Source organism: Musca autumnalis, unplaced genomic scaffold (assembly GCF_047663935.1).
Source record: "Musca autumnalis isolate F117 unplaced genomic scaffold, ASM4766393v1 scaffold_1, whole genome shotgun sequence".
Lineage (NCBI taxonomy): Eukaryota > Metazoa > Arthropoda > Insecta > Diptera > Muscidae > Musca > Musca autumnalis.
In genome coordinates, this window is record NW_027411644.1 from 88,529,173 (window position 1) to 88,544,578 (window position 15,406).

The 15,406-nt window shown below is 29.3% G+C and overlaps 1 protein-coding gene across 11 annotated transcripts in view; it reads right to left on the reverse strand.

The window, feature by feature from the left end:
- The window catches only part of smash (smallish), a 393,042-nt gene that overhangs the window by 234,599 nt on the left and 143,037 nt on the right, over window positions 1–15,406 (reverse strand). For all 11 annotated transcript variants that reach the window (XM_073984255.1, XM_073984264.1, XM_073984273.1 and 8 more), the window contains one exon: window positions 2,140–2,215. The gene's annotated coding sequence lies outside the window, so the exon portion shown is untranslated. The remainder of the gene's footprint in view (window positions 1–2,139; window positions 2,216–15,406) is intronic.

The following is a 15,406-nucleotide window of genomic DNA, read 5'->3' on the forward strand; positions in this document are numbered from 1 at the left end:
CGTGGATTTTTTAAATATTTTTTTTCAGCACCTCCATAAAGGCGTGGATTTTTAAATATTTTTTTCAGCACCTCCATAAAGGCGTGGATTTTTTATATATTTTTTTCAGCACCTCCATAAAGGCGTGGATTTTTAAATATTTTTTTTCAGCAGCTCCACAAAGGCGTGGATTTTTAAATATTTTTTTCAGCAGCTCCACAAAGGCGTGGATTTTCAGAGGCATTATGCCTACAGAAGACCCCTGGAGGTGGGGTTTCTGTCTACAGAAGACTCCTATAGGACATTTTAGAAAACACCTTAAGAGTTAATTTAACCATAGAAGATCTCCTAAGGTCCTTTATATGCAGAAGACCTCCTAAAGTCCTCCTACCGAAGACCCTTTATGAAATCTTCTATCTACAGAAGACTCCAATAGGTGGCCTCCTATATATAGGAGACTTTTTAGGATATTTTATATCAGTAGCAGACCTCTTCATTAAGCAAGTCTTCTATCTATAGAAGGACCTTTTGGAGGTCTTCTATCCATATCAGACCCTTTGTAATGGTTTTCCCTCTATAAAAGACCCTTTGTGCAGGTATTATCTACAGAAGACCTTTATAGGTGGTCTTCTATCTATAGACGACTTCTTAGTAGGTCTTCCATCTGTAGCAGATGTCTTTTCGGAGGTCATTAAGCACGACTTCTATCTATAGAGGACCCCTTGGGAAGTCTTCTGTCTATACAAGACCCTTTGCGCAGGTATTGTATATATAGGACAAGACCTTTTAAGCATATTTTCTACCTATAAAACCCCCTTTAGAAAATCTTCTGTCTACAGAAGACTTCCTTAGGGGGCTTTAGGAAGTCTTTTTGATAGTCTTCTATATTTACAAGACCACTTAGGAGGTATTTTATCTATACAAGACGGATCTCTGATATCTATAAAAAATCCCCTTTAGGAGATCTTCTGTCTACATAAGACCTTTTAAGGGGGTCTTTAGGAGGTCCTTCAGCGAGTCTCCTATTCCTAGAAAACCCATCATGAGATTTTCTATCTTCAGAAGGCCTTTATAGGTCTTCTATCTATAGAAGACTTTTTAGGAGGTCATTAGGCAAGTCTTTTAACTTTAGAAGACCCTTAGAAGGTCTTTTGTCTGCAGAAGACCCATTTGGGACGTTTTAGAAGAAGCTTCATGAGTAATTTTGTCATTAGAAAACCTCTTTCATTAAAGAAGTCGTCTATCTTTAGAAGACCACTTAGGAGGTCTTCGACTTATACAAGACAGGAGGTCTCCTGTCTTCAAGAGACCCCTTTAGGGTCCTTCAGTGAGTCTTCTTTATTGAGAGGTCTTCTATATATACAAGACCCTTTGCGGCGGTTTTCTTTCTATACAAGGCCGTTTGCGTAGAAGACCCTTAGGAGGCCATGATAAGACTCCGTAAAAGATCTTCTACCTATTCTAGACACCTATAGAGTGCTTCCCATGAAGGTATTTTATCTATAGCAGACGTCTGCTATCTATAGAAGACCCTCGTATGAGACCTTCTAAGTATCTATAGAATACCCCTCTAGGAAATATTCTGCCTATAGAAGAAGCTCTCTGAGCTTTTTCACTCTAAAATTCTAAAAAGACCCTTAGGAGGCCATCGTAAGACCCCGTAAAAGATCTTCTACCTATTCAAGACACCTCGCGGATGTCTTCCATCTATAGAGCGCTTCCTTAGATTTATATTTTATCTATAGCAGAGGTCTGCTATCTATAGAAGACTCTCTAAATATCTATAGAAGACCCCCTCTAATAAGTATTCTACCTATAGAAGATGCTCTACGAGATATTCACTCTTAAATTCTAAAAAGATCCTTAAAAGGCCATTAGGATACCCCATAGAAGATCTTCTACCTATTCTAGACACCTTGCGTATGTCTTCCATCTATAGAGCGCTTCCTTAGATTTATATTTTATCTATAGCAGAGGTCTGCTATCTATAGAAGATCCTCGTATGAGACCTTCTAAGTATCTATAGAAGACCCCTCTAGGAAGTATTCTACCTATAGAAGATGATCTACGAGATTTTCACTCTAAAATTCCCCATACACAAACTTTGACTTTTAAGAACATATTTTTTAATTAATTGCCAATAATGTATTTCAAACTTACCTAAATGGTTTTTAGATTTCCTCTCAAGCGGCGTGTGTGCAGAGTTCGCGTATTGCGTTTATCATTTGACAAAAATCTGAAAGTACAGAAAAAACAAACAAAAATATTTTAGATTTTCTATCAACAAAACGACGACGTATGAGGTACTTAGCAAAGAGAGGTAAAGAACAATTTTCAAATTTATTTCATTAAAAGTGACATACAACGACGACGAAAAATTCAAAACTAAGATCTCTGACAAGAATAGTTAAAATATTTTGTTGTTGTACTGTTTTGTACATACATATGAATTGTGAGAACGCCATGAGATTTGTTAAATGATAATTAATGGAGGAAAACAATGGAAACGTGTAAGAGAAACCCTGAAGAATAATAAATTCTAAAACAGAATGCATTTAAAATACGGTCGTAAGGGGTAAAGTTGATGTTAAAACAATCTGTGGTTTATTTTTTCAAAGACTTTTCATTGCCAATATAAAGGTTCGTAATATAATCGGAACACTGGAAAATATTAAACACTTTTCTATGGAGCGCCATAGTATTTCATTGAACTTTTTTCTCTTCATCACATTTTATGCGAGAGAGATGCATATGTATTATATCATTATTTTCTTCTTCTTCTTCTTCTTCTTCTTTATTCATTTAGCAAAAATTTTACCCTCCATTAAATTTCTAATTATTATTAAATGTATGAATGAAATTAATGATTATAACATAAATTTCTTTCACTTTTCAATATTTAATATGGAGATGAAGTTAGGCAAGTCAACCGACTATGAACTGAACTTAACTCTAATCATACACTTGAAAATTTCATATTAAGCCATTGCAGTTTTAACACTTTTCCCCCCAAACACATTCATATTTGACTCTAACAAATCTTTGGTATTTTGGTCGATAATATGAACATAAATTACAGATTAGTTATGCTATGAAATTTTGAAAATTTCAAAATTTTGCTGCGATTTCAGATAGCATACATTCAAATAGTTTAAAAAGCATCATGAGTAAAAGTGAAATGGAATTTGATGTTGTGCAAATTGGGTAAATGTGGAGGAATGTTCCATAATTTCAGAATCTTTCTAAAGTCCCTCATTGTCGTTGGTATCCTCTCTGTTTCCAATGACCCATTTAAAACGGATTGGCCTTATTACAAATATTTTTTATAATATTTTTAAAATCTTTCTTCTAATTACCAACATCTTTACAATTTTATTTTTCTCCAATTAAATTTTTGCTTATATTTCGGTAATTTACACACTTCTTCTTAACTTTCTTGGATAAGCGTTATCTTCTTCTACAGCTCCATAAATGTGGTGTTCATTCATTCGCATTAACAAATAATAATTATACAAATCTTAATTTTTGTTTTAATGTGTGAGAAGAGCGTTTATTTTTTTATGTTTTGAGTGTCTGTTTGCCATTAGTTTCACAGTTACAACGCTTGTTTCTTTTGCTTTCTTCTTCTTCAGCACCTGTAGATGGCACAATTTCACTAATTGCAATGGTAATGTGTTAATAAAGATACTTGGCAGATTAAGCAACAAAAAAAAAAACAGAAAAAAAAACTAAAACGTTACAATCACATCAAAACGAAATGAAAGTTGAACAAAAATGATATTAGAGAAAATTATTTTTGTATCAATTTTGAAAATTGTTTTTCAAGCAAATATTTTACACCTAATATAATGAGGCAAGATTATGTGGAATAAATAAATGCCAAATATATGTTTTATTTTGTTAATAAACGATGATTTTTTTACAAAAATATTTTTTAATAAACATGGTTTTTTTAAAGAATATTTTTTCCATTAACGTGGATTTTTTTAAAGAATATTTTCTTAATTAACGTGAATTTTTTAAAGAATATTTTTCCCATTAACGTGGATTTTTCAAAAGAATATTTTTCCCATTAACGTGGATTTTTTAAAGAATATTTTTCCCATTAACTTGGATTTTTTAAAGAATATTTTCCCATTAACGTGTATTTTTTAAAAAAATATTTTCTCAATTAACGTGAATTTTTTAAAGAATATTTTTCCCATTAACGTGGATTTTTTAAAAAGTATTTTTTCAATTAACGTGGATTTTAAAAAAAAATATTTTCTCAATTAACGTGGATTTAAAATAAATATTTTATCAATTAACGTGGATTTAAAATAAATATTTTATCAATTAACGTGGATTATTTTTAAAAATATTTTCTCAATTAACGTGGATTTTTTTTAAAAATATTTTCTCAATTAAAGTGGATTTTTTAAAAAAATATTTTCTCAATTAACGCAGATTTTTTTAAAAATATTTTCTCCATTAACGTGAATGTTTTAAAAAATATTTTTTCAACTAACGCAGATTTTTTAAAAAATATTTTCTCAATTAACGTGGATTCTTAAAAAAATACTTTTTTCAATTAACATGGATTTCTTAACAAATATTTTCTCAATTAACGCAGATTTTTTACAAAATATTTTCTGAATTAACGTGGATTTTTTTAAAAAAAAAGTTCTCACTTAACGGGGATTTTAACAAAAATTGTTCAATTAACGTAGATTTTTTAAAAAATATTTGCTCAATTAAAGTGGATCTTTTAAAAAATAATTTCTCGTTAATAATAATTTCTCAATTAAGGTGGATTTTTAAAAAAATATGTTCTCAATTAATGTGGATTTTTTAAAAAATATTTACGCAATTACGTGGCCTTTTTAAAAATATTTTCTCAATTAACGTGGATTTTTTAAAAAATATGTTCTCAATTAACGGGGATTTTTTTAAAAAAATATTGTTCAATTAGCGTAGATTTTTTAAAAAATATTTTCTCAAAAAAAATAATTTCTAAATTACGTGGATTTTTTAAAAAAAATATTTTCTCAATTAACGTGGATTTTTAAAAAAATATTTTCTCAATTAACGTGGATTTTTTAAAAAAATATTTTTTCAATTAACGTGGATTTTTTAAAAAAATATTTTCTCAATTAACGTGGATTTTTTAAAAAAATATTTTCTCAATTAACGTGGATTTTTTAAAAAAATATTTTCTCAATTAACGTGGATTTTTAAAAAAAATATATTCTCAATTAACGTGGATTTTTAAAAAAAAATGTTTTCTCAATTAACGTGGATTTTTTAAAAAAATATTTTCTCAATTAACGTGGATTTTTTAAAAAATATTTTCTCAAGTAACTTGGATTTTTTAAAAAATATTTTCTCAAGTAACGTGGATTTTTTAAAAAATATTTTCTTAAGTAACGTGGATTTTTTTATAAAATATTTTCTCAATTAACGTGGATTTTTTTAAAAATACTTTCTCAATTAACGTGGATTTTTTAAAAAATATTTTCTCAAGTAACGTGGATTTTTTAAAAAATATTTTCTCATGTAACGTGGATTTTTTAAAAAATATTTTCTCAAGTAACTTGGATTTTTTAAAAAATATTTTCTCAATTAACGTGGATTTTTTAAAAAATATTTTCTCAATTAACGTGGAATTTTTATAAATATTTTCTCAATTAACGTGGTTTTTTATAAATATTTTTAAAAATCGTGGATTTTTTATAAATATTTTTAAAAATCGTGGATTTTTTATAAATATTTTTAAAAATCATGGTTTTTTATAAATATTTTTAAAAATCGTGGTTTTTTATAAATATTTTTAAAAATCGTGGTTTTTTATAAATATTTTTAAAAATCGTGGTTTTTTATAAATATTTTTAAAAATCGTGGATTTTTTAAAATAGTTTTTCTCAATTAAAGTGGATTTTTTAAAAAATATTTTCACAATTAACTTGAATTTTTTTAAAAAAATAAAAAAATAATTTTTAAAAAAATTTTTTTAAAAAAAATATTTTTTTAAATAAACTTGGATTTAGGCGGTTTGGCGTTTTTTGTTTGGAATGACGACTTCTATTTTGTTTTTCAAAATAGTCAGGCTTAATCCCATAGTCGTTGTTTTAATATTTTATTAAAACAACTTTAATTTATTAGTGGGAAAAAATTGGCGATGTTTACCAAGGGGTAAGGCAGGGAATACTATAGTTTCAGATCTCGCCACAGATCTTCATCAGTTCCCTTATTTCTTGTTTTTCAACAAGAAACTTTTTATACTCAAGTATCAATTGCTAGCTCAAATAGATTGCCGTAGTATGTAATACCAACAAATTAGTTATGTTATGAAACTATGGTATTCCCTGCCTTACCCCTTGGTAAACATCGCAAATTTTTTCCCACTAATAAATTAAAGTTGTTTTAATAAAAAATTAAAACCACGACTATGGGATTAAGCCTGACTATTTTGAAAAACAAAATAAACTTGGATTCTTTAAAAAATATTTTCTAAATTAACGTGGAATTTTTAAAAAAATATTTTCTCAATTAACGTGGATTTAAAAAAAAATCTCAAATAACGTGGATTTTTTAAAAAATATTTTCTCAATTAACTTGGATTTTGTATAAATATTTTTAAAAATAAATCGTGGATTTTTTAAAATAATTTTTTTAATATCGTGGATTTTTAAAATATTTTTTTTTAATATCGTGGATTTTTAAAATAATTTTTTTAATAATCGTAAATTTTTAAAAATATATATTTTTTATGAATTTTTAAAAATAATTTTTTTAATAATCGAGAATTTTTAAAATATATATTTTTAATAATCGTGGATTTTTGAAAATATATTTTTTAAGAATCGTGGATTTTTAAAAATATATTTTTTTAAGAATCGTGGATTTTTTAAAATATATTTTTCAATAACCGAGGATTTTATAAAATACATTTTTTAATAATCGTGGATTTTTTAAAATATATTTTTCAATAACCGAGGATTTTATAAAATACATTTTTTAATAATCGTGGATTTTTTAAAATATATTTTTAATAGTCGTGGATTTTTTAAAATATATTTTTAATAAGTTTTTAAAATAAGTTTTTGAATAATCGTGAATTTTTTAAAATAAATGTTTTAACAATTGTAGATTTTTTAAAATAAGTTTTTTTATAATCGTGGATATTGTTTTAAAATAAATGTTTTAATAATTGTGGATTTGTAAAATAAATGTTTTAATAATTGTGGATTTTTTAAAATAAGTTTTTTAATAATTGTGGATTCTTTTAAATAATTTTTTTAATAATCGTTGATTTTTTGAAATAAAATTTTTAATAATTGTGGATTTTTTTAAAAAAGTTTTTTAATAATCGTGGATTTTTTTAAAAAAAATTTTGTTTTAATAATCGTGGATTTTTAAAAAAAAATAATAATCGTGGATTTTTTAAATAATTTTTTTATTATTCAGTCTTTTTTAAATAAGTTTTTAATAATCGTGAATTTTTTTAAATAAGTTTTTAATTATCATTATTTCTAAAAAAATATTATAAAAATATATATTACAAAATTTTTCTTGTTCATATTATGTAGATTAAAAATCTTATTACGTCGATTTAAAAAAAAAAAAATATTTTTTTATTTAAGTTTGATTTTTTTAAAAAATATTTTTTCATTAAACGAGGATTTAAGAAAAAAATTTTTCCATTAAACGGATTTTAAAAAAAAGGGTTTCATTAAATGGGGATTTATCACTATCGCCTATATATACCTCTTAAAAAGTTATCTTCTTTCTCTTGACCCCTTAATAAAGCCTTTCTTTCTCTCCTCAAAGCTCTCGGCCATTACCTTGTCAATTTCATTAAAAAGACAACAAATAAAACACATCAAATATTTTTACTTTAATTTTCAATTTTCTTTTTGTTATTTACTTGGGACAATTTGCCGCTGTTTGCCTCCTGTCATTAACTGCCAATTGTGGCAATTTGTTGTTATTTGAGGAAAAAAATCTATTTTAAAAATAGCCAAACAATTCTTTATAAACACCCACATAAATCGCATGGAGAAAAAATGAAAAACAAGGTCAATTGGACGATGGATGGTTGGCTGATAGATAGATACCCGTTTCTGGCATTATGATGGTAGTCAAAGAGCACTTTGTTGTTATTGTTTTCAAATGTTGTTTTGTTACAACTCTAATAGCCGGTGATGTTGCCGCTTTATCGTGTCAAGAACATGGAATACAACTATCAACGGCATCATCATCGTCATCATCAAGCCTACCTAGCGACCGATCGACCAACCAACCGACCGGCCTACCTAAATTGCAACAAGTTTTGTTGTTTGTTTTTGAAGTGTTTACTCTAGTTTTTCAAGCCATGTTATCGTTGTTGTTTGTGCTTTTTTTCTAAGCCATTTTAAGCCGACTCTAAAAATAAATCTTTTTCTAAACGATAGACAATTGGTTGTTGGCAAACATCATAAAAATGATGATAATGATAATGATCATCATCATTATTATCATTTTTTTCCTAATGGTTATGAGTGTTCGTCTTCATTCTTTAGGCCACACTTACATTGCCAAGTTAACACAAGAATTCTAACAAATTTTCTAAAAATGAAAGAAAGAAGAAGAAACAGATCCGAAGCGATATAAAAGTAGTTAGCAAACGAAGAAGAACCCCTTCTTTATCATGTCTACCTTAACTGTGGAATAGATTTACGTGTGTTTCAAGTTTCTTCATTCCTGTGCGGCTCCGTTAATGTGGTAACTTGTCTAGAACATGCAGCTCCACAACGAAGCAGTTAGTAGTTAGTTTTGTTTTAATGGTATGCCATGGATGGAGAAAATCAGAGATAAAGATAATAGAAAGAGTATAGTTAGACAATAATACGTAAGAAAGATGATAATGAAGAAGAAAGAAAACAATACCAAGAATAATAACATCAAAGCTGGTTATTACGTTTGCAAAATGCAATTGTCATTGCTTAGAACAGAATAAACGTCATAATCATCATGAAAAATATTCTCTAAAAAATCCACGTTCAAAGGTCTCAGGGTTCATGAAAAGTATTCATTAAAAAATCCACGTTCAAAGGTATCAGGGTCGTTTAAACGTCTTAGGGTACATGAAAAATATTCTTTAAAAAATCCACGTTCAAAGGTCTCAGGGTTCATGAAAAGTATTCTTTAAAAAATCCACGTTCAAAGGTCTCAGGGTTCATGAAAAGTATTCTTTAAAAAATCCACGTTCAAAGGTATCAGGGTCGTTTAAACGTCTTAGGGTGCATGAAAAATATTCTTAAAAAATTCACGTTTAAAGGTCTCAGGGTGCATGAAAAATATTCTTAAAAAATCCACGTTTAAAGGTCTCAGGGTGCATGAAAAATATTCTTTAAAAATCCACGTTTAAAGGTCTCAGGGTGCATGAAAAATATTCTTAAAAAATTCACGTTTAAAGGTCTCAGGGTGCATAAAAAATATTCTTAAAAAATCCACGTTTAAAGGTCTCAGGGTGCATGAAAAATATTCTTTAAAAATCCACGTTTAAAGGTCTCAGGGTGCATGAAAAATATTCTTAAAAAATTCACGTTTAAAGGTCTCAGGGTGCATGAAAAATATTCTTAAAAATCCACGTTTAAAGGTCTCAGGGTGCATGAAAAATATTCTTTAAAAAATCCACGTTTAAAGGTCTCAGGGTGCATGAAAAATATTCTTTAAAATATCCGCGTTTAAAGGTCTCAGGGTGCATGAAAAATATTCTTTAAAAAATCCACGTTTAAAGGTCTCAGGGTGCATGAAAAATATTCTTTAAAAAATCCACGTTTAAAGGTCTCAGGGTGCATGAAAAATATTCTTTAAAATATCCGCGTTTAAAGGTCTCAGGGTGCATGAAAAATATTCTTTAAAAAATCCACGTTTAAAGGTCTCAGGGTGCATGAAAAATATTCTCTAAAAAATTCACGTTTAAAGGTCTCAGGGTGCATGAAAAATAATCTTAAAAAATCCACGTTTAAAGGTCTCAGGGTGCATGAAAAATATCCTTTAAAAAATCCACGTTTAAAGGCCTCAGGATGCATGAAAAATATTCTTTAAAAAATCCACGTTTAAAGGTCTCAGGGTGCATGAAAACTATTCTTAAAAAAATCCACGTTTAAAGGTCTCAGGGTACATGAAAAATATTCTTTAAAAAAATCCGCGTTTAAAGGTCTCAGGGTGCATGAAAAATATTCTTTAAAAAATCCACGTTTAAAGGTTTCAGAGTGCATGAAAAATATTCTTAAAAAAATCCACATTTTAAGATCTCAGGATACATGAAAAATATTCTTAAAAAAATCCAAGCTTAAAGGTCTCAGGGTGCATGAAAAATATTCTTTAAAAAATCCACGTTTAAAGGTCTCAGGGTACATGAAAAATATTCTTAAAAAATTCACGTTTAAAGGTCTCAGGGTGCATGAAAAATATTCTCTAAAAAATTCACGTTTAACGGTCTCAGGGTGCATGAAAAATATTCTTTAAAAAATCCGCGTTTAAAGGTCTCAGGGTGCATGAAAAATATTCTTTAAAAAATCCACGTTTAAAGGTCTCAGAGTGCATGAAAAATATTCTTAAAAAATCCACATTTTAAGATCTCAGGATACATGAAAAATATTCTTTAAAATATCCGCGTTTAAAGGTCTCAGGGTGCATGAAAAATATTCTTTAAAAAATCCACGTTTAAAGGTCTCAGGGTGCATGAAAAATATTCTCTAAAAAATTCACGTTTAAAGGTCTCAGGGTGCATGAAAAATAATCTTAAAAAATTCACGTTTAAAGGTCTCAGGGTGCATGAAAAATATTCTTTAAAAAATCGACGTTTAAAGGTCTTAGGGTGCATGAAAAATATTCTTTAAAAAATCCGCGTTTAAAGGTCTCAGGGTGCATGAAAAATATTCTTTAAAAAATCCAAGTTTAAAGGTCTCAGAGTGCATGAAAAATATTCTTAAAAAAATCCACATTTAAAGGTCTCAGAGTGCATGAAAAATATTCTTAAAAAAATCCACATTTAAAGATCTCAGGATACATGAAAAATATTCTTAAAAAAATCCACGTTTAAAGGTCTCAGGGTACATAAAAAATATTCTTTAAAAAATCCACGTTTAAAGGTCTCAGGGTGCATGAAAAATATTCTTTAAAAAATCCACGTTTAAAGGTCTCAGGGTGCATGAAAAATATTCTTTAAAAAATCCACGTTTAAAGGTCTCAGGGTGCATGAAAAATATTCTTTAAAAAATCCACGTTTAAAGGTCTCAGGTTGCATGAAAAATATTCTTTAAAAAATCCACGTTTAAAAGTCTCACGGTGCATGAAAAATATTCTTTAAAAATCCACGTTTAAAGGTCTCAGGGTGCATGAAAAATATTCTTTAAAAAATCCACGTTTAAAGATCTCAGGATACATGAAAAATATTCTTAAAAAAATCCACGTCCAGGTCTTCATGAAAAATATTCTTTAAAAAAATCCGCGTTTAAAGGTATCAGGGTGCATGAAAAATATTCTTTAAAAAATCCACGTTTAAAGGTCTCAGGGTGCATGAAAAATATTCTTTAAAAAATCCACGTTAAAAGGTCTCAGGGTGCATGAAAAATATTCTTTAAAAAATCCACGTTAAAAGGTCTCAGGGTGCATGAAAAATATTCTTTAAAAAATCCACGTTAAAAGGTCTCAGGGTGCATGAAAAATATTCTTTAAAAAATCCACGTTAAAAGGTCTCAGGGTGCATGAAAAATATTCTTTAAAAAATCCAAGTTAAAAGGTCTCAGGGTGCATGAAAAATATTCTTTAAAAAATCCACGTTAAAAGGTCTCAGGGTGCATGAAAAATATTCTTTAAAAAATCCACGTTAAAAGGTCTCAGGGTGCATGAAAAATATTCTTTAAAAAATCCACGTTTAAAGGTCTCAGGGTGCATGAAAAATATTCTTTAAAATATCCGCGTTTAAAGGTCTCAGGGTGCATGAAAAATATTCTTTAAAAAATCCACGTTTAAAGGTCTCAGGGTGCATGAAAAATATTCTTTAAAAAATTCACGTTTAATAGTCTCAGGGTGCATGAAAAATAATCTTAAAAAATTCACGTTTAAAGGTCTCAGGGTGCATGAAAAATATTCTTTAAAAATCCACGTTTAAAGGTCTCAGGGTGCATGAAAAATATTCTTTAAACAATCCACGTTAAAAGGTCTCAGGGTGCATGAAAAATATTCTATAAAAAATCCACGTTTAAAGGTCTCAGGGTGCATGAAAAATATTCTTTAAACAATCCACGTTAAAAGGTCTCAGGGTGCATGAAAAATATTCTCTAAAAAATTCACGTTTAAAGGTCTCAGGGTGCATGAAAAATAATCTTAAAAAATTCACGTTTAAAGGTCTCAGGGTGCATGAAAAATATTCTTTAAAAAATCCACGTTTAAAAATCTCAGGATACATGAAAAATATTCTTAAAAAAATCCACGTCCAGGTCTTCATGAAAAATATTCTTTAAAAAAATCCGCGTTTAAAGGTATCACGGTGCATGAAAAATATTCTTTAAAAAATCCACGTTTAAAGGTCTCAGGGTGCATGAAAAATATTCTTTAAAAAACCCACGTTTAAAGGTCTCAGGGTGCATGAAAAATATTCTTTAAAAAATCCACGTTTAAAAGTCTCAGGGTGCATGAAAAATATTCTTTAAAAAATCCGCGTTTAAAGGTCTTCGGGTCTATGAAAAATGTTTTTAAAATCGACGTTTAAAGGTCTCAGGGTGCATGAAAAATATTCTTTAAAAATCCACGTTAAAAGGTCTGAGGGCGCATGAAAAATATTCTTTAAAAATCCACGTTTAAAGGTCTCAGGGTGCATGAAAAATATTCTTTAAAAAATCCACGTTTAAAGGTCCCAGGGTGCATGAAAAATATTACTTCAAAATCCATGTTTAAAGGTCTCAGGGTGCATTGAAAATATTCTTTAAAATGTTCATGTTTAAAGGTCTGAGGGTGCATGAAAAGTATTCTTTAAAAAATCCACGCTTAAAGGTCTCAGGGTGCATGAAAAGTATTCTTTAAAAAATCCACGCTTAAAGGTCTCAGGGTGCATGAAAAATATTCTTTAAAAAATCCACGCTTAAAGGTCTCAGGGTGCATGAAAAATATTCTTTAAAAAATCCACGTTTAAAGGTCTTAGGGTTGCATAAAAATTTTCTTTAAAAATCCACGTTTAAAGGTCTTAGGGTGCATAAACATTTTCTTTAAAAATCCACGTTTAAAGGTCTTAGGGTGCATGAAAAATATTCTTTAAAAATCCACGTTTAAAGGTCTTAGGGTGCATAAACATTTTCTTTAAAAATCCACGTTTAAAGGTCTTAGGGTGCATGAAAAATATTCTTTAAAAATCCACGTTTAAAGGTCTCAGGGTGCATGAAAAATATTCTTTAAAAATCCACGTTAAAAGGTCTCAGGGCGCATGAAAAATATTCTTTAAAAATCCACGTTAAAAGGTCTCAGGGTGCATGAAAAATATTCTTTAAAAAATCCACGTTTAAAAGTCTCAGTGTGCATGAAAAATATTCTTTAAAAAATCCACGTTTAAAGGTTTCAGGGTGCATGAAAAATATTCTTTAAAAAATCCACGTTTAAAGGTCTTCGGGTCCACGAAAAAAAATTCTTTTAAAAATCCACGTTTAAAGGTCTTCGGGTCCACGAAAAAATTTTTTTTAAAAATCCACGTTTAAAGGTCTTCGGGTCCACGAAAAAAAATTCTTTTAAAAATCCACGTTTAAAGGTCTTCGGGTCTATGAAAAAATGTTTTTAAAAAATCCAAGTTTAAAAGTCTTCGGGTCCATGAAAAATATTCTTTAAAAATCGACGTTTAAAGGTCTTCGGGTACATTAAAAATATTCTTTAAAAATCCACGTTTAAAGGTCTTCGGGTCTATGAAAAATATTTTTTGAAAAATGCACGTTTAAAGGTCTCAGGGTCCCTTAAAATATTCTTTTAAAATCCGCAATTATAATTCTCATTTAATGGTCTCACTTTTAATTTATTATTATTTTTTATTTTTAGAGAATATTTTTGTTTATTTTCCCACAAACATTGAATTTATTTTTCGTTTCAGGGTCCTGAATTTTTTTCTGTTTACCTTCCTATGTTGCCTTTGTGGTGCAATTAAACATTTTTCCCATTTCCTGCCAGTTTTGCGGTTAGTCAAAATTTTTTTACAAAATTTAAATAATAATGTAATTTCTTGCATTTACTTATGTAAGTTTGGTTTTTTTCTTCTCATAGATTCTGAGAAAGTTCATGTTTGAACCCTCAGGAAACCACAAGTGTTTACGTTTTTGCTGGTGCCGCCGCTGCTTCTTCTTCTTTTTCTTTCATAATTGGAAGTGTGGTATTTGGCATATTCTTGGTATGACGCCTTGGGAGCGGTGTTAAAGCAGAAGTTGAAGAAGAAGATGATGATAACAAAGTTGGTTAGATTTTTTTTCTAAAAGGCTGCCCTAAAGATTTTAGTAAATTAAGTGGGAAAAATCTGGCAAAAAAAGAGGTGCCTTTACTGAAGGCCAGAGGGGCTAAGAATGTCTAGCATACTTCTTTGAGTTTTTATTTTCTATTGTTGTTGCCTTTACGTTAAAAGTGCGAATTTTTTCTGATATGGAACTTTTTTACCAAGACCTCTTTGGGACAAACAGTAGCAAATTTATGCCAACTACTCAACTTTAGTTTTTTTCTACTTCACAATGCTTTATTACTTTATTTTGCGTATTATAGTTATTGTTGTTGCTGTTACTGGCTAGAGTAATAATTTGCCCATGGTTTGCTTGCTGTGGCTCCATGTTTTAGCTAAATCATTACCAAGGTTTAAGCGAAGCCCAACCAGCCACCAGCCAAGTTAGCAGCCATCTACAAAACCGCATGCAGCAGGCGAATGAAGGGTTATGTCTATCCAGTCAAGTGCCGGAATGTCAGAATTATTTGCTTAAATAAAGTGTTTAAATTATAAAGTGGAATAAAGGGAAAAAATAACAGCAAAAACAATGAATTCCCACGCATTGTGCCGACCAAGCGTAAGAAGATGAAGAATAAGAAGTTGGTTATTTGTAAGAAGGGTTCTGAGTTTGGGATTACAAAGAACATTTATTTAGTTTTGGTTTAGTGGCAAGCGTTATTGCCAGCACGACAGCAAAGCGAAAGCAACGAAAATGCCGGCTCTTTAAGTTATTTTCAACAAAAAATGGTCGAACATGGCTAAGGTCTTCTTCGCTTTCTTCATCCCAAACAGATTGGCTTTATGTTTTAGAGTTTTGGGAAAAGACTGATTTACAATGGCAACCCTTTCACATAAATAGCTATAGCAGGCACTCTTTGATTTGTTTGCTTCTTAATTTTACTCTACAACAGCAGCTTGTAATACCCACCGTCGGTAGTACTTCAGACTACC